Consider the following 21302-nt stretch of genomic DNA (forward strand, 5'->3'; position numbering starts at 1 on the left):
GGAGGTAGACCCTTGACTGAAGTTGGATCAAAGAACCGTGAAATTTCCAATCAATGAAACTACCTAGGTTCCTCTTCTCACATAAAATACATTGAGAGAATCTTTCATTGCTTGATCTACAGTTGAAAAATCATTTTATGTGTCTTTTCTATTTTTCATTCATAACTATATATACACACACCTATGTATACTTATATATATGTACATACACATATAGATCTACACATACATGCGTATATATTGAATAGAAAGATATCATAACAATATATACATATGTGTATAACATATATACATATATGTGTATATATAATACAAAAATAGTAATATGTCATAGTAAAATACATATTAGATTTTAACTCCACAATATATCTTTTAATAAAGAAATCTTGTTTATTTCACATTTCACTGCTTTTGGTCTAGAACAAAGTTAATTCAGTCTTGTTTATTGTATAGCTTCACTATCAAAAGTATGATGATTCTGAACCATTGGTATATAATGAAACTTCAAGTATTTTATCATCCTTTCCAAGATATTCTCCTTTATCTTACTATAATTGTCTAGTATTTTTCCAATTTCTGAAAAGTTTTGGTGCCTAATTGATTTCATGAAACTGGATTTCCCTGTTTCATAAATTCAGCCTATTTTTGCTTTTCTGTGATCTCTCTTGATGCTCGATGGTACATTTGATTTGTTATTTTTTAATGTTTAGAATCTCTCCTGAAGGCTATTTGAGTGGGTATGTCAGGCTACAAAAGCAACAGTTATATCTTAAACTGTTGTTATTTCTCATGTATTTTGCATTGAGGTATTTATTTCTTATACTTGAAAATTTATCTTATACTTAGTTAGCTTTGGATTTCAAAAGCTTTATGTTATTCTTCATAGCTTCTAAATAAATTACTATGTTGTTTGTTCCATATAATAAACCATATTTAATTAATGGAGTTATTCATTTATTGCCTTAAACCAACAATGGTTTAACATGTAATATTCATATTTTCTTTCACATTAGGAATCTGTCCCCTTATTTGTTTTTATTTTAATTGCTTCCTGATCACAATATAATGTTATTACCTATATTGAACATAAATATAAATAACTAATGTATTTTAGTTTGAGGCATGCAGCTCTCTTTACTCCTAAACAGAGCAATTTCTCCTTTTCCTCCTCTTCCTTTTCCTCCTCTCCTCCTCCTCCTTATTCATGTTAGTCTGATTCTCTTTTTCTCCCTCTTTTTGTCTTGGCTTTGTTTTACAGTGTGGGATAACACTACGTATCCAGGATAGTTTCTAAACAACATTTAGATATCTATGTTACATTTTATTTTATTATTTGTCAAATAAAATATTTCTTTTAAAATAAAATACTTGGGGATCCCTGGGTGGCGCAGCGGTTTGGCGCCTGCCTTTGGCCCAGGGCGCGATCCTGGAGACCCTGGATCGAATCCCACGTCGGGCTCCCAGTGCATGGAGCCTGCTTCTCCCTCTGCCTGTGTCTCTGCCTCTCTCTCTCTCTCATTCTATGTGACTATCATAAATAAATAAAAATTTAAAAAAAAATAAAAAAAACTTTATTTGTAGAATAAAATACTTTTAATAACTGGGTGATACTTTTTTTATTTACCAAACTAAGTTATTATTCTTGTCTTTTTCTCTTTGGGTACAACTGTTCTCGTAATTCATATTCATTTTTCAGCATACATATTTTTATGTGATATTGCACCAATGTTATAGCAATTATTTTTAGGAAATACTTATACTTTATTCTGATAGATTTCTTTTAAAGATTTTATTTATTTATTCATGAAGACACATACACAGAGGGAAAGAAGCAGAGACACAGGCAGAGGGAGAAGAAGCAGGCTCCATGCAGGGAGCCTGACTTGGACTCGTTCCTGGGCTCCAGGATCACGCCCTGAGTTGAAGGCGGCACTAAACCGCTAAGCCACCGGGGCTGCCCCATTCTGATAGATTTTTTTGAAGCAAAGAAACAAAAAAGTGAAGCACATTAATTGTAAGTCAGGAGGAATTCCCAGGTGAACAATAACATAGACTTTATGAATATGAAATCTATATTTTCAAACAAAATTTTATTATTTCCTTAAGTTTCACATTGATTCTCTAGTCTATTTTTCTTTTTATCTTTAAATCACTATTTTTTAAACAAATATTTATTTTAAAGAGAGAGAAAGCATGAGTAGGAAGAGGAAAGGCGGGAGAGAGAGAATCTCAGATGATTCTGCCCTGAGCAACAGCCTGATGCAGGGCTCAATCCCAAGGCCCTAGATCATGCTTTAAGCAGAAATCAAAGCTGGATGCTTAACTGAGGTACCCAGGTGCCCCTAAATCCTTGTTTTTATATCTGCTATGTTTTGAATATTTCTATCCACTCACCACTTTCTCCTCTCCACTTCTACTAACTCAGTATGTTGACATTCTAATACCTAATGTGTTACTATTAAGAAGTGGAGCCTTAGGAGGTATTTTGGTCATGAATATCAGGCTCTTCTGAATGAGATTAGTTTTCTTAAAAGAGAGGCCCCACAGAGACCCCTGGCTTTTCCATTGCATGAGGATACAGGAAGAAGATGCAGGCTATGAACTGGGAAGAAGACCTTTACCAGAATCTGATAATCATACGAGTCATTTTGGACTTCCCAGCCATTATGAGAAATAAATTTCTGTTGCTTATAAATCTCCCAGTCTGTGGTATTTTCTTGTAGCTGTCTGAAAAGGCAAACACAAATATCTCTTCACAAATCAGAATATTAATGTCGGTATAATTCTGTCTGTGTAAAATTACAGATATATTTCCTGATATGTTTATGTCTAGATAGGTACGTAGATAGAAAAGTGCTAATTTTTTCAAGCTCAGAAATACAGAAATTAATGCTTAGGTTTTGAAAACACTGAAATTATTTATTTATTATGGAGAGAGAAGATCTTGGTTATAAAAATCTTCCAGAAATTATCCTTAATGAAAAAGGAAACTAGCCAACAATTAAACTGTCACTTAATGGCTACCATAAAGATAGACAGATGCTACATTTATTTGTCATCTGTGCATAATTAAAATCATTTAAATACTAATGCATGGTGAGGCTTTGTACTGCAGAATTCTGAGAATGAATGATACTTAATTAGAAAGTTGTGTGTCAAATATTATGGAATAAAATTCATAAGGTCCCACACATTTAAAACCAAAAAAAAGTGGGCAGGCCCGGTGGCACAGGGGTTTAGCGCCACCTGCAGCCTAGGGCGTGATCCTGGAGACCCTGGATTGAGTCCCACGTCAGGCTCCGTGCATGGTGCCTGCTTCTCCCTCTGCCTGTGTCTCTGCCCCCTCTCTCTCTCTGTCTCTATGAATATATAAATAAGTAATCTTAAAAAAATAAATAAAACAAAAAAAGTAAAGTCTGAGAAGAATAATGTTATCATGACATGCTTGATTAAACAAAGATTAAAGAGCAAAAAAATTTATTTTCAGATACATTGGTAAGCAGTACTTCTTTCCAGAAACAATTTGCAAGTGTAGGTTTTTATAATAATAGCAGTTCCCTATAATTTTTTGTTAAATTATCCAGTTTCTTTCTAAATGAATACCATTTATAAATGGTGCAGAAATAAAATAAACTTTAAAAATACTTATAACTTTGCCTTATGCATTTAAATGCAGTGGTTTTATAATTATTTTTTGAAATTGTTACTTCTAATTTTTACATGTGTCCGTGTGTGTATGTGTGTGTGTGTGTGTGTGTGTGTGTGTCTCAAATCATCAGCCACTATGCAGTGGAATCAGTTCATATCATTGACTGAATCTGATCAACATGTTGGTAAGCACATTTATTAGTTGTTCTGCACAAAATTTTTGTGTTATGGCAAACAATAAGATTTACTTCTACTCAAAAATTATGTTGGTAGCTTAAATTTGCCTCTTTTGACTTTCTTAACTTGGGAGATAAGGGAAAGTACATCTCTTTCATGATTGCAACAATTGAATCCAATAATGGGAAAATTCTGCCAGAAGAGTGTATTACTCAAAACTACCATATTTCCCCCCTACAATTAGTATAGAGTCTTACAGTTAAATATCATGTGCAATTCTGAAGATTAATGGATTAGATAGTTAAAGACCTAATTGGATTTCCTTTTCAGGTCAATGTTAAATTTGAGGCATCAGTGTGTATGTTGCAATAAATTCCATGTTCTAATTGTATTCTATAATTACTATAACTTATTTAAAATGGCTTTTAGTCTTAATTTAATGCATTAATTTAAAGCATGATTGTTTGCCAGTTTATCCATCTATCTCTGAGTAGTTAAAAATTGCAAAAAATAAGAACATGCATTATAGGAATGCAAACCTGTAATAATGAATTTAAACTATTACTGATAGCTTTTTCTTTATTTTCCAATAACTGAAGAGATATCATTGTTCTTTAAGTCTTGCAATTTGCTACTATTGATATATTTGTTTATTAACCTGTTAGATATTTATTCAAAATCAATCATATAAAAAAGACCATTTTAGGCTGTGAAGATATTCTGGTGAACAAACCAAATATTATGTCTTCTCATAAGAGATTAAACTACTTATTATTATTAAACTCAGATTTGCAGATATATAGGCGATCACTGAAATCATCAAATAAAATTATTTTTAAATTCAAAAGTTTTCTTTATATGACTTTGAGTCCTGTTAGGAAATGTTTCCAAGAACAAAGCCTCAACTCTAGATGTGTTTCTTAAAATTCTTATATATTTTATCTATATTACTCACTTTATTATTTTTCAACCAGTTTAACTAGAATTTTATTAGAAATAATCATTTAAAGTTTAAATTTGCATAACAGGGATTATTGAAAACATTAAGATGCAATTGGGAATAATTAGGAAAAAAATCCCATTATATGATAATTAATAATCTCTTCAAATGTTATTAGATCACCTTGCATATGTGCCAAGATGAATATAAAAATCTCATTTCTCCAACCTCATATAAGACATATCTTTGCCTTTCACCTGACATATATCAATGAAGATTTTCCATGTAAGCTGAAAAGTAGGAAAAAATAAAATACTCTTTTTCAAACTCAGTAACTCAAATTTTGAAACCAGACAGCTAATTTTACTTCTCCATAGCCTATTGATGACTTAACTGCTTTCTGAAAAGTAAAGTCAACCAAAGTTCCATCATCAATGGAGAAATCTGATTATTTGAAAGTAGTAAATAATCACAGAAGACTATTATAAAATTCAAAATCTAAACCCATATGTAAATGCAGTGCTCACATTCTGTTTCTATAGAATATTCTTACAATGTGATTATGAGATGATCCAACCTTATTCTGTACATTAAAGAATGAAATCTGGGTGAGTATTAGGATTTCTGATTGGGGTCAATATTTTTGTTCATAAATAGGAATAGAAGTTTCATGCTAGGTTAGCAAAATTTTTAAGGTTTTTGAATTTGAAAATGAACTTAATTTATTTTATTTTAATAAATTTTAATTAAATTCTTACTGTGCTCCTGACATATAATATTAGCATGTAAAATATGTATACTCACTTAACAATTGACAAATACTTTCTTGAGCTTTTCACACATTAGATAAATTGTTGTACTTGTTCCAGTTTTAAGTGTTATAAAACATGTTTGAACAAATATTGATTCCGAGTTTTGTTTATTTGACTTTGTGGTCTATCTTCACTACATATACTGTGTATGTCTTTGAAAATTACCAATTAGCATTCCCAAGTTTGAAATTTCATTCCCTATGTATAATATTTACCATCCTTACCTCATAAAGTTGTAATTACATGATTTTTATTGTCAAATATGCTAATTTATTAGAATGGAGTTTGCAAATGGTATGGTTTCTCATTTTCCAAATCACATGTCTATGTTTTGTCACCTGATTCTCAGGCTGGGATGTAGCACATCACATTTTTCCCTTCCAAATTGGTTTCTTTTTAGTCTTTGTCTTTAGGAGTAGCTAGAAGCAGACCAGAAAGCTAGACTAGGAAGAAAGAAATTTGCACTATTTACTCCCTTTTCTTGCTAATCTTATTTCAGCTGAAGTTCCTTATTCAGTAGCAGCCGTGGGTTCCAGCTGGCAGACTTTCTACTTTAATGGAACCCTCCTCTTAGTGCCCTCTCTTCCACAACGGCCTGAGTCCCAGCCCTGAAGGTCCCCATTTCTGAGCTCCCAACGGCATCTGTCTTTCAGTGTTGGTTTCCAGAGGTCTGAGTATCAGCTGCTAATCCTCCTCAGAGGCCTGGGTAATAGCCCTGTAGAGAAACTTTTTCAAGCTCTTTGTGTATTTGCTGAATAATATCTCTTCCTCAAGTCGGAGCATTATCTGAATGGAGACCTTCTAAAATCAAATTGTAGAATTTCTATCTGGTCCCATATTGATTGACCCAGCCTTAGTGATGATAACGTTTTCTGTGGTCACTAGCTCTCTCCTATCATTGCTTCCTATTTTAGCATAAAATTCTCTAATATTCTGTTGAAATCATTATTTCTATTTCCTGACTAGATATGGTTAATTAGTCATTAATATTATCATGTCCTTTGTATCTTTGTAGACTTTACAAAGCACAATACTAACAATAAACAGAACTATGATCTTGAATATTGAACAATATCTTAAAATTGATAATACATTATTTAATATTCAAGTAATCTAATTATTTGAACAATATTTACTCCTCTATATTTTCTGTGGTCTTCAGTTCAAACATCTGGTAAAAAAGTTTATTTGTTTCAGTATGATTCCTACATGTAATAGTAACTAATGCTTGACTACATAGATTTACAAAAATTTGTCATTAAAGGATAAGCCAAACAGAATAGCTCTAATTTGTTTTTAATGCCTGGATAATAGTACTTTATTGTATGGTTTGTATAATTATAAATGTAGTTTTACCAATAGGCATAGAGGCATTTGAAGACATTTCATGTAATTTATCATCTTATTTCTATTCTTCTAATATTCTCTGTAATTGAATGTAGACATTCTTATTACATCCAAAGATTTAAAAAATGGGTACTTAAGAATAAATATAATCACATTATTTTAATTATATTGAAATATATGCATGGGAAAAATGCTATCAAATGATGAAGCTACTTAGAAATTTTTAAAGGAATTATGGGTTATTTTGTTTGTTCATGTACTTTTTTGATATCCCATAACAAATCTATGATTTTTACCAAATATATTTGCTGGATTAACTAACAAAAAATAACTATAACTTTATAACATACAAATGATTTTTTGTTTTAGAAATTGCTAGAATGTGGGGATCCCTGGGTGGCGCAGTGGTTTGGCGCCTGCCTTTGGCCTAGGGCGCGATCCTGGAGACCCAGGATCGAATCCCATATCGGGCTCCCGGTGCATGGAGCCTGCTTCTCCCTCTGCCTGTGTCTCTGCCTCTCTCTCTCTCTCTCTCTGTGACTATCATAAATAAATAAATTAAAATTAAAAAAAGTTAAAAAAAAAGAAATTGCTAGAATGTAGTTTCTTTTTTCTCAGCCAAATTTTGCCTAATACTTGCCTTTTATAATAGATTGTTACTCCCTAAAGCTCTATTCTCATCCATTCTTTTTTTTTTCTTAAGATTTTATTTATTTATTCATGAGAGACAGAGAAAGAGAGGCAGAGACACAGGCAGAGGGCAAAGCAGGCTCCATGAAGGGAGCCTGATGTTGGGCCTCAATCCTGGGACTCCAGGATCACGCAGGCGCTAAACCGCTGAGCCACCCAGGGATCCCCTATCCGTCGGTTCTTAAAGAACTGGAAATTTTCAAGGGTCTGTCAGGAGCTTTGACTCCCATTACTGAGCTGTCATATCTTTGTCCAAGTAGGAGTAAAAGATTTGGAAAAGGAAATTGAGGCAAGATTAAATGGCTTATATTAACCTAATACTGTAAACTGCCCAAATAAATCTTCCATTTATATTTATTTTTATGTATCTTAAAAGATCAAGTAAATTTAATATTGTTTAAATATTTTATTTATTTATTCATGAGAGACACAGAAAGAGAGGCAGAGACATAGGTAGAGGGAAAAGCAGGCTCCCTGTGTCAGTCCCAGGACCCCGGATCATGACCTGAGCTGCAGGCAGGCGCTCAACCGCTGAGCCACACAGGCACCCCGATATCAAGTAAATTTTAAACAGTACACTGAGTATAAAAATTTGGAAGGAAGCAGATATTTACCTGTACCTCGTATATCTAAAGATCAACTTATTACCACTGTGGTATCTTTAGAGTTTTCATAAACATTGCCTCCCTTGCTCTAGGCATATGATGAGGTGGTATTTTTGTGCTCTGATTTGAAATATGTGGTCATATGTTTTTATTTCTTGTGCTGTGTGTGTGTGTGTGTGCATATGTATGTGCATGAATGAATTGTTAGCAAAAATGATGGTGTCATCTCTAGGTTTAAGTGTAAAATTGTAAAAAAAAAATGATAACAGTGTAAATCACTATGATATCTTTTAAGTCACTCCAATCAGGATCACCATAAATAAGTGAGTACCAATTCACAATGGACAGGCACACAAGGAAGCAGCACATTTTCAGGGTGTTTTTTAAAAGTCAAGTTTAGCTTCGTATGACTGAAATAATCTCTGAGGTCCACTCACATAAGCATAGCCTCCCTATGCTCCCAGCATCTATCTTACATGTTTTATTGTGAGCTGTCATCAAGAATCATAAGTCTCTCTTACTATTTTCAAACATTTTAATGAGGGAGTCACTTGTAGCTTATATTTGGTGTTAGGACAGCTTTCTTTTCAATGAAAACCTAAATCATCGTTTTTTTTTTTTTTTCTTAAGAGATTAAAAAAAAAGGAGTGTGAAAGAAAAAAAATTTAATTTCAGATTTCAGTATAACACATACTGTTACCCTCAAGCTGTGGCATTTTAACAACCATGGGAAATTCTTATGCTGTATTTTTGACATTTCTTTTTTCCTCTTGTTAAATTTAATAGCTCCTAAATATTCATAGGTTGTGTTTTATACTCCTTATATATTTCCTTTCAGAAAATCTCATTTTTTTATTTTCATTAAGATGTAGTATGGAATGAAAGACTACATGCAGCTATTAAGAGTACAACAAATATCTCTATACCCAACCCCCGGTTGAAGAAATAAAATTACAACAGTACAACTGGCCTTTACTGTTAGTACTGCTCGACAATCACATTCTCACTTTTGGTACTTACTTCCCACCCTGCATTTGGTTTTGACAATATACAAGCATCTCCTTACACTTTTTACCACATCTGTACATATCATTAAGAGTAAGATTTTGCTTACATATTTTTCATTTTTTAATTTTTTATCTTATAAGTAATAGTTATATAAATGTTCTTACATAAATCTGCCCATGTAGATATGGTGGAGTCTTTTTGTACACTTGCTTAGAAATGGAATCATTGACGACATAGGCTAACCTTCATTAATATACATTACCAAATTGCTCCTTTGTTGTGCCCATTTACATTTCTTTCAACAGTGAAAATGAGTTCTCGTTGATTTACACCCTCATTACCACTTAGAATATTGCCAAGATGTTAAAAAATTCCTTGAGTGAATCATTTTCTCTTTGCTTTTAATTTGCATATATGTGATCACTAGTCCATGTAGGAGCTTTTAATAGGTTAATTACCAAAACTTTTCAATTTCAGACTTCTGTTGTTATAATTGATACTCTTTAACTCATTGATTACTTCCATTTTATTAGTGTCAAACCATGAATTTTAATCAGTATTTATTATTATTTTTCTATTCCAGATATGTTCTATTTCCATTGTCATTAGTCACTTAATCTGAGTTGCTTAAAAACATGTATGGTTGTGTGTGTGTGTGTGTGTGTATGTGTGTTTAATGTGGGTTAATCTCCCCTAACAAGAGCTAACACCCAGTGGGTATACACTCAGTACTAAGTATGAATTAGTATCACTGTATTCAATTTTATATATTGTATTGCATAATACATCACATCTGTAAGATAAATATCATCATATACCCATTTGAATGTCAGGAAAATTGAATTAGAGAAAAGTTAAGCAGCATTCCCTGATGTGTCAATGAATGCATAATTTGACATTAGGAAGTCTCATTTCAGAATCTACCCTTTAGAAGACAACCAGAAAACATGAAAAAAGTTGCACATCAAGGAAACTCATTTCCTTGTGTGCCTGGTTTTTGACACTGTTCGCCTTCAACCCACACCTCGAGAAATGGGAAGTTTTCTCTAAAAGCAATGGATGCAAGTATGGAAAATCCAGAACCTAAATCAGGGATGACAAAACCCCAAAGTGGATTGCTTTTATCATACAAGCACCTAGATCACCTTGAAAAAACAATTCAGGAGGGAAATCATAATGTTACAGTTTGTGTCGTAGGTTTTATTCACTTGCTAAGACAGAAAATATTCCTAGGAGAAAACCAACACAATTTATGATCAAATCATGAATGGGTTTACCTGGCTGTTTTATGATTTAGAAAAAAAAGGAAGACTGGATGAGACATGAATTGGAAGTTCGGGAAGTGGTTTGTGACTGGCTTTCTCAAAATATGTCCAGAATGAAATTCCTCACCATTACAGATGACTTTCTTTATTAGACTTCTCTAATTGGATATGGGAGAGGGATGATATGCTTTCATTTTCTCAACCAATATGAAATTCCCCTGATCAAATCTTAGTACTGATCAAATCTGACCTGTGAAATATTATCTCAGTATTCAATTAAACTCCAACAATAACTCATCTTGATACTCTATTATTGCATACATCATAAAAAGTCTTTGTGTGTATATATATATGTATATATATATATATATATATATATATATATACACTATTATGCACATAGGCACAAATACCTGTGTGCGTACATACTAGTATTATTCTACATATGGGTATTTGATGCACATATATCCAAAGTTCTTCTTACACTTATACTATATAACAGAATATGTAAAGCAATGGGAAGAGTGTAAAGAATGATAGATTTGCTACTTACCTTCAAAGGATTTACAGTTCAAGACAGAATAGAGATATTTGATAGCTTCAGCTTTTGTTTAGTAACCATAGATTCCAATTCCATGCTCCAGCCGCCAGGAGCAAATCATCCACGTACTGCAGAAGGACGAGGTCCGGATGGCCAACTCGGAAATCTGCCAAATCCCGATGCAAGGCCTCATCGAACAAAGTGGGGGAGTTTTTGAATCCCTGCGGCAGCCTTGTCCAATGCGGTGCCCCGCTGCTGTGAAGATGAAAGGTCCAGTCTCTTTAAAATTTCATGCAGAGCTCTTCACAACATTGAAGCTTTAAAGGCCCATGGCAAATTCAACATATTGTTACACTTGATGGAAGGAGATAAAAATTACATGAAAAAAAAAATTATGTCTTCAGGTATTAAATACCGGGCCTGAAAAGTTAATTTAAAAACAATGAATATAATGTTACCACCTTCAGGATGGAAAAAAGTTTTTAAGTGTCCAAGGGAATTTCATCATCTTCAAGAAATGCTTGCCAAATCTATTTTCTGTCTTCAACTGTTTTCTCAACCTTTTCTTCCTTTAAATTTTCATGGTCATTCTCTCTACATTGGGCTTTCATTTTGATAACCCTATGTATTCTTGATTCAAACTGCTTGGATTCAATCCCAGATCAACTCTCACTAACTGAAGTGTGTTTAGAGAAGTGTGTTTAATCTATCTACTTCTTGATCTGTAAAATAGGAATACTATACTGTAATTATTAATAATATTTTGAAACTTAAATAAGATAATTTATGCACAACTGAAAACAATACTTGAAACTTCTTAAGTAATCATTACCACCAACTTTCATTATTAACTATGACTTAAATTTGCAATGTCTTCCTAAATTCGAATTCCTACTATACATGGCACATTTTCCCCAGAATATGTTTACTTATTCCATTTACCTGCTCCAAAAATAAGAGATCCCATTGCTTTTATTAAATAAAATTCCTGCCCCTAATATTAAAAACAAAGAAGTTTCCACAATCTGACCTTAATTCCCTTTCTTATTGCAATGTTTCTAACCACTGTCTTCATTTCAATGTAACCAGTATCAAATTAGTATAACTTGATGGATATTCCTGTATTTAATCCTTTATTCATCGTCTTTCCTTTGCCAGAATTCTTCTCACTATATAGATCCCCAGAGACATGTGAGTTAGTTTTTACCCTCAACTCAATATCCACCGTTTTTATAAACTATAATTAGATTAATAAATAATTTTAAAAATTATTTTTATTTATCTTAAATATATAAACACAAAATTCATTAGTCCAATGTAATATTTTGGCTCCTTAAAGTCATTATGTGTTATTTTTGCAACAGCTTTATGTAAATGTCTTGCTGTTCTAGATCAAATATTTCTTATTGGGAGGAACTCCAATGCCTAACATATTTCATGGGGAATAATGCATTTCTATTGAATGATGAAGTAGGCAATTTTAATTGGTCCTCCCTACTCTCAAATTTTAACATGATTTATACATAACTTGATTTTAAATGTTTAAAACATTGGGGTAGGTAATGTCTACACTATATGTCAGAGTTTAATAACTGTTTATTAATATGATTTTATAACTGCTCCAAAAACTTTCCACCAGCTAGATTTTTTTGAATCTGAAAAAGGAAAATTTTCTATGAGTAAAATATAAATGTGCTTTTTTAAATTTATGGAATCAATCTCAAATAATCATAAATATAAGATTATTTAAAATTAAATACAATATGGTTTACATTACCTAATTTTTAAAATTAATTGTAAAAGAGGATGACTTTTAAGCTATGAAGACATATTTGATATTCCTCATCAATTAAAAAAACTGTGAAAAGTTGAACAATCAGTAAAATCAACTCTTAGTTTCTAGTAAAAGGATGCTTTTTGATCAACCATGAGGGGACCCAGTGTATCAGACTTCAAAGACACACATGCGCACACATAGGCATACACACACCCCTACATATTAGCTTTGGTAAATTTTTGAAACTAAACAACAGCAAGCAATCAAAGTGCAGTAGTGAGGAAATATTAGATGATTTTATATATCAATAGAATTACTAAAAATTGTCCTTAAATCTAATTCTATTCCGTATACTGAAAATAAATCTCTAAAATGAGAATAAGAAATTGATTATCTGCATTAAATAACACAAGGTTAAATTTCCTTGTTTCTTTGTATGTCAGTAAAGGAGATCATATATTACAGTGTTCACAGTTATGAGATTCCCTTCTATTGTTTTGTAAGTGCAAAACTATTGTGTAGAGCCAATATTTACTATTATTTTAATATTTTCACATATTAAATTTGTGTCTCATAAGACAAAAATTAATCAAATTTTATTATTTTGCAAACATTGTTAAAATGCATATAATTCCTTTATCCCATTAATTATTTGTTATATTCCACAGAACATCTTGCCTTCTGCTTATATTACAGTACCTGTTTATAGTAAGAGAATAATAAGTTTTAGAGCTAAACATAAAAAATGTTAAATACTAACAGAAAAATAGTTATGTACCAGGTAATATTACAGACAAACCATAAGGGGGAAAAAAAGCAAAACCTGGAAGTCTTGCTTTGCTTATGACATGAGAAACTAACTGCGAATCAGAACATCTTACTACAGTTGTCAGTAGTTCTAAAATAAAAATCCAAGTTCTATTAAGTAAAGAAATAATGTTCAATATATGAATTGAGACTATACTCAAAGTGAGAATTGCATTTAGATGATTATTGATAGAAAGTTAAGGAATATTCTATGTTAAAAAATAAACTTTTTTTGAAGATGAAAAATGAACATTCATAGTAATAGAGTGTAAATATTTAGAGTTTTAAATGTAATAATATCCCCAATGAATGTAAAGGTGTAAACGTAGGGATGTATTTTATTGATATATGAATTAAAATTTGTAAAGAAGATTAAAAGTCTACATTTATGTAAATTTTCTGAGTAGACGTCATAGTCGTAACAGCAAGTTGCTAGCAGCTTATACATCATTTTGTCAGAACAACAATTTTCTTTTGGAAAAAGACTGTATTAAATCACAATGTATTTATTACAAAAATAAAAAAAATATTTATAGCAAAAATAAAAGAAAATGTGTCAGGCTTTCTGGTATTGCTATTTTAAATAGCTTAATTTAATGTTATGAAACTATGTAGTTAATAGAGTGTTGGCTTAAAATCTTTGTATTGTTCCTAATGTTTATGATATACTTTTTTCTTTAAAATTTTAAAGAAACATTTTAAGGAATATTTATTTTTATAATATAGTATAAGTGTATTTTCTTTTTCCCAAGTGAAAAAAAAACCCTCAACCATTAATTACAATGACATAATTACTCTTTTTTAATTTAAATTCAATTTGTCAACATATAGTATAACATCCAGTGCTCATCTCATCAAGTGCCCTCCTCATTGTCTGTCACCCGGTTACCTTATACCCTAATCCACCTCCCCTTCCACAAGCCTTTGTTTGTTTCCCAGAGTTAGGAATCTCTCATGGTTTGTCACCCTCATTAATTTTTCCCACTCAATTCCCCTCCTTTCCCTTTAAATCCCTTTCACTATTTCTTATACTTTGTATGAGTGAAACCATATAATGATTGTCCTTCTCCGACTCACTTACTTCACTCAGCATAATACCCTCCAGTTCCATCCATGGTGAAGCAAATGGTAGGTGTTCGTTTCTTCTGATGCCTGAGTAATATTCCATTGTGTGTGTGTGTGTGTGTGTGTGTGTGTGTGTGTGTGTATACCATGTCTTCTTTATCCATTCCTCTGTCGAAAGACATCGTGGCTCCTTCCAGTTTGGCTATTGTGGACATTGCTGCTATGAACAACAGGTGCAGGTGTCATAGGGCTTCACTACATCAGTGTCTTTGGGGTAAATGCCCAGTAGGGCAATTGCTGGGTCATAAGGTTGCTCTGTTTTTAACTTCTTGAGGAACCTCCACACTGTTTTCCTAGTGGCTACACCAGTTTGCATTCCCACCAACAATGCAAGAATGTTCCCCTTTCTCCACATCTTCTCAAACATTTGTTGTTTCCTGTCTTGTTAATTTTCACCATTCTCACTGGTGTGAGGTGGTATCTCATTGTGGTTTTGATCTGTATTTCCCTGATGGCAAGTGATGTGGAGCATTTATTCATGTGTTTGTTGGCCATGTGTATCTTCACTGGAGAAATTTCTGTCCATGTCTTCTGCCCATTTCATGATTGGATTTTTTGTTTCTTGGGTGTTGAGTTTGATAAGTTATTTATAGATCTTGGATACTAGCCCTTTATCTGATATGTCATTTGCAAATATCTTCTCCCATTCTGTAGGCTGTCTTTTAGTTTTGTTGACTCTTTCTTTCACTGTGCGGAAGCTTTTTATCTTGATTAAGTCCCAATAGTTCACATTTGCCTATGTTTCCCTTGTCTTCATAGATGTATCTTGCAAGAAGTTGCTGTGGCCAAGTTCAAAAAGGGTGTTGTCTGTTTTCTCCTCTAGGATTTTGAGGGATTTGTGTCTCACATTTAGATCTTTCAGTCATTTTGAGTTTATCTTTGAGTATGATGTAAGAGAATGGTCTAGTTTAATTCTTCTGCACGTGGCTGTCCAATTTTCCCAACACCATTTATTGAATATACTGTCCTCTTTCCAGTGGATATTCTTTTCTGCTTTGTTGAATATTAGTTGACCATAGAGTTGAGGGCCCATCTGGGTTCTCTGCTCTGTTCCATTTATCTATGTGTCTGTTTTTGTGCCAGTACTATACTGTCTTGATGATCACAGCTTTGTAATACAGCTTGAAATCTGGCATTGTGATGCATTGGTTTTCTTTTTCGATATTCCCCTGGCTATTTGAGGTCTTTTCTGATTCCATACAAATCTTAAGATTATATGCTCCAATTCTGTTAAGAAGGTCCATGGTATTTTGATAGGGATTGCATTAAACATGTAAATGGCTCTGGGTAGCATAGACATTTTCACAATATTTATTCTTCCAACCCATGAGCATGGGATGTTTTTCCATCTCTTTACATCGTCCTCAATTTCTTTCAGAAGTGTTCTGTAGTTTTTAGGGTATAGATCCTTTATCTTTTTGGTTAGGTTTATTCCTAGGTATCTTATGCTTTTGGGTGCAATTGTAAATGGGATTGACTCCTTAATTTCTCTTTCTTCAGTCTCATTGTTAGTGATAGAAATGCCACTGATTTCTGAGCATTGATTTTGTATCCTGCCACATTGCTGAATTGCTATATGAGTTCTAGCAATCTTGGGGTGGATTCTTTTGGGTTCTCTATGTACAGTATCATGTCATCCACGAAAAGGGAGAGTTTGACTTCTTCTTTGCCAATTTGAATGACTTTTATTTCTTTTTGTGTCTGATTGCTGAGGCTGGGACTTCTAATACTATGTTGAATAGCAGTGGTGAGAGTGAACATCCCTGTTGTGTTCCTGATCTTAGGGGAAAGGCTCTCAGTGTTTCCCCATTGAGAATGATATTGCTGTGGGCTTTTCATCAATGGTTTTTAAGATATTGAGGAATGTTCCCTCTATCCCTACACTTTGAATAGTTTTAATCTGGAATTGATGCTGTAGTTTGTCAAATGCCTTCTCTGCATCTATTGAAAGGATCATATGGTTCTTTTATTTTTTCACTTGTGGATGTGATCTATATTGTTGATTGTTCTATGAGTGTTGAACCCCCCTTGCATCCTGGAGATAAAACCCACTTGGCCATGGTAAATAATCCTCTTAATGTACTGTTGATTCTATTGGCTAGTATCTTGGTGAGAATTTTTGCATCCATGTTCATCAGGGATATTGGTCTATAATTCTCCTTTTTGGTGGGGTCTTTGTCTGGTTTTGGAATAATGCTGGCCTCATAAAATGAGTTTGGAAGTATTCCCTACCTTTCTATCCTTTGAAACAACTTTAGTAGAATAGATATTATTTATTCTTTTTTTGATATTATTTATTCTTTAAGCATTTGGTAGAATTCCCCTGGAAAGCCATCTGGCCCTGGACTTTTGTGTGTTGAGGGGTTTTTGATGACTCCTTCAATTTCCTCACTGGTTTTGGCCTGTTCAGGTTTTCTATTTCTTTCTCTTCCAGTTTTGCTAATATGTGGGTTTCCAAAAATGCATCCATTTTTTCTATATTGCCTAATTAGTTGGCATATAGTTGCTCATAATACATTTTTAAAATTGTTTATATTTCCTTGGTATTGGTTATGATCTCTCCTCTTTCTTTCGTGATTTTATTAATTTGAATCTGTTCTCTTTTCTTTTTAATAAGTCTGGCTATGGGTTTGTCTATATTATTAATTCTTTCAAAGAACCAGCTCCTGTTTTTGTTGATCTGTTCTACAGTTCTTCTGATCTCTATTTCATTGTTTTCTGCTCTAATCTTTATTATCTCTCTACTTCTACTTGGTTTAGGCTTTATTTGCTGTTCTGTTTTCAATTCCTTTAGGTGTGAAGTTAACTTGTGTATTTTAGTTTTTTCCAGTTTTTTGAGGAAGGCTTATATTGCAGTGTGTTTCCCTCTTCAGACCACTTTTGCTAAATCTCAAAGATTTTGAACGGTTTTATTTTCATTTTCATTAGCTTCCATGAATCTTTTTAATTCTTCCCTAATTTCCTGGTTGACCTATTCATCTTTTAGTAGGATGCTCTTTAGTCTGCATGTGTTTGAATTTCTTCCAAATTTCTTCTTGTGATTGAGTTCAAAGCACTGTGGTCTGAAAATATGCAGGGGACAATCTCAGTCTTTTGGTATCAGTTGAAACCTGCTTTGTGACCCAGTATGTGGTCTATTCTAGAGAAAGCTCCATTTACAATTGAGAAGAATGTGTAGGGACGCCTAGGTGGCTCAGCGATTGAACGCCTGCCTTTGGCCCAGGGCGTGATCCTGGAGCCCTGGGATCGAGTCCCACATCAGGCTTCTTGCATGGAGCCTGCTTCTCCTTCTGCCTGTGTCTCTGCCTCTCTCTCTCTCTGTCTCTCATGAACAAATAAATAAAATCTAAAAAAAAAAAAAGAGAGAGAGAGAGAGAAGAATGTGTATTCAGTTGCATTCAGATGGAATGTTCTGTATATATTTGTGAAATCTGTTTGGTCCAGTGTATCATCTAAGGCCCTCACTTCTTTGGTGATGTTCTGCGAAGAAACTGTCATTTGCTGAGAGTGCCATGTTGAAGTCTCCTACTATTGGTGTATTATTATCTAAGTATCTCTTTACTTTGGTTATTAATTGATTGATATATTTGGCAGCTCCCACATTAGAGGCATAAATATTCATGATCGTTAGGTCTTCTAGTTGGATAGACCCTTCAGGTATGATATAGTGTCTTTCTCATCTCTTACTACAGTCTTTGGTATAAACTCTAATTTATCTGATATGAGGATTGCTACCCCAGCTTTCTTTTGAGGACCATTTGAGTGGAAAATTTTTCTCCATCTCTTCATTTTCAGGCTGTAGGTGTCCTTAGTTCTAAAATGAGCCTTTTGTAGACAGCACATGGATGGGTCTTTCTTTTTTATCCAGTCTGATACCCTGCATCTTTTGATGGGATCATTTAGGTCTTTCACATTCAGAGTAACTATTGAAAATTACTATTGAATTTAGTGTCATCTTATTACTTATACAGTCCCTGTTTTTGTGGATTGTTTCTTTGGGCTCCTTCTTTCTTTTACTTAATATTTCTTGCAGAGCCAGTTTGTTCATCACATATTGTTCAGTAAACTTGCTTTTTCCTTTTTCTTCCAGCAGTTCTTCTGGGGGAGGGGACTGCTGTGCTGATTCTCAGGTGTCTGTGCTTGGGTAGAGATGCCCCGCCCCCTGCCAGGTTCCAGGCTCAGTGGGAGCTGTTTACCCTGTGAGGCTTTTGTTCCCTGGCAGCCCCACCTCTCCCAGACACCAGGTGAAACAAAGAGGAAAAACAAAAATGGCAACAGCCAGATTACCAGCTCTGGAGTCAGCTCCCTGTGAGTAACTAACCACAGTCTCCCAGTCTGTACAGGCCTAGCTGCTCCTGGGAGCAGGCATGTTCACTGATCTGCACAGCTTGCTGGGTACCCAGTGGCAGGAGAGTTCTCACTTTCCTGTGCCCTCCTCCTTTCTGCCTGTCCCAGGAGGAACACAAGATTGCTGGCTTTGTCTGTTTTGGTGTCCTTGGATCCAGGGCCCTGTGCCACTGGGCCCATGCTCCCGGAGACTACCTCTCCTGAAGGGAATGGAGGACAGCCGCCTCCATCCGTTGCCAGGCTGTAGGGTAAAGGGAGGTCTGGCAGGACCGTGTAACTGGTGGTCTTCTCCCAAATGCCCCAAGGGCTGCAGCGCTCCAGCCCTTTACCAAGATTGGACTTGGTTTGAGGTGAGCTTTCTCCCAGGCACCCCTAGTCTTATATTGTCTCCGGGAATCTTTTTTTTTTTAATTTTTTATTTATTTATGATAGTCCACAGAGAGAGAGAGAGAGGCAGAGACACAGGCAGAGGGAGAAGCAGGCTCCATGCACTGGGAGCCTGACGTGGGATTCGATCCTGGGTCTCGAGGATCGCGCCCTGGGCCAAAGGCAGGCTCCAAACCGCTGCACCACCCAGGGGTCCCTGTCTCCGGGAATCTTGATGCTTCCCTGCTCCTCCTGTGATTCTGCCCAATTTCCCGGCTAAGCACTTTTTCATCAGGGAAAACTCAGCCATGGATATTTAAAGTTCCTGCTTGTTCAGGGCTGGGCTTTTGTGTCCTGGAGGCTTTCATGGCTCCACTTTACACCTGCTAGTCTCAGTTGACTTCCTCCACCTTATTTTTCCTTTTTTTTTTTTTTTCTTCCTACCTTGTTAAAAGCAAAACTTTTCTCTCTGTGGCATTCCAAATTTTCCCAGCACCATTTATTGAAGAGACTGTCTTTCTTCTAGTGGATCGTCTTTCCTCCTTTATCGTATATTAGTTGAGCATAAAGTTCAGGGTCCACTTCTGGGTTCTCTGTTCTGTTCCATTGATCTATATGTCTGTTTTTGTGCCAGTACCACACTGTCTTGATGAACACAGCTTTGTAGTACAACCTGAAATCTGGCATTGTGATGCCCCCAGATATGGTTTTCTTTTTTTAAAATTCCCCTGGCTGTTTGGGGTCTTTTCTGATTCCACACAAATCTTAAAATAATTTGTTCTAATAGTCTCTGAAGAAAGTCCATGGTATTTTGATAGGGATTGCATTATACGTGTAAATTGCCCTGGGTAACATTGACATTTTCACAATATTAATTCTGCCAATCCATGAGCATGGAATATTTTTCCATCTCTTTGTGTCTTCCTCAATTTCTTTCAGAAGTGTTCTGTAGTTTTTAGGGTATATTTTGAGAACCATTTGAATGGTAAATGGTTCTCCAACCTTTTATTTTCAGGTTGTAGGTGTCCTTCTGTCTAAAATGAGTCTCTTGTAGACAGCAAATAGATGGGTCCTGTTTTTTTATCCAGTCTGAAACTCTGCGCCTTTTGATGGGGTCATTAAGCCCATTCACATTCAGAGTTACTTGAACTTCTTCTTAAAGGGGAGTTTTAAGAGTCCCCCTTAAAATTTCTTGCAGAGCTGGTTTGGAGGTCACATATTCTTTCAGTTCCTGCCTGTCTTGGAAGCTCTTTATCTCTCCTTCCATTTTGAATGAGAGCCTTGCTGGATAAAGTATTCTTGGTTGCATGTTCTTCTCATTTAGGACCCTGAATATATCCTGCCAGCCCTTTCTGGCCTGCCAGGTCTCTGTGGAGAGGTCTGCTGTTACCCTAATATTCCTCCCCATGAAAGTCAGGGACTTCTTGTCTCTTGCTGCTTTAAGGATCTTCTCTTTATCTTTGGAATTTGCAAGCTTCACTATTAGATGTCGAGGTGTTGAACGGTTTTTATTGATTTTAGGGGGGGATCTCTCTATTTCCTGGATCTGAATGCCTGTTTCCCTTCCCAGATTGGGAAAGTTTTCAGCTAGGATTTGTTCAAATACATATTCTGGCCCTCTGTCCCTTTCGGCGCCCTCGGGAACCCCAATTAAACGTAGGTTTTTCTTCCTTAGAGTGTCATTTATTTGCCTTAATCTGTCTTCATGGTTCTTTAATTGTTTATCTCTTTTTTCCTCAGTTTCCCTCTTTGCCATTAACTTGTCTTCTATGTCACTCACTCGTTCTTCCACCTCGTTAACCCTCGTCGTTAGGACTTCTAGTTTGGATTGCATCTCATTCAATTGA

This window comes from Nyctereutes procyonoides, unplaced genomic scaffold (genome assembly GCF_905146905.1).
Source record: "Nyctereutes procyonoides isolate TBG_1078 unplaced genomic scaffold, NYPRO_anot_genome, whole genome shotgun sequence".
NCBI classification, from domain to species: Eukaryota; Metazoa; Chordata; class Mammalia; order Carnivora; family Canidae; genus Nyctereutes; species Nyctereutes procyonoides.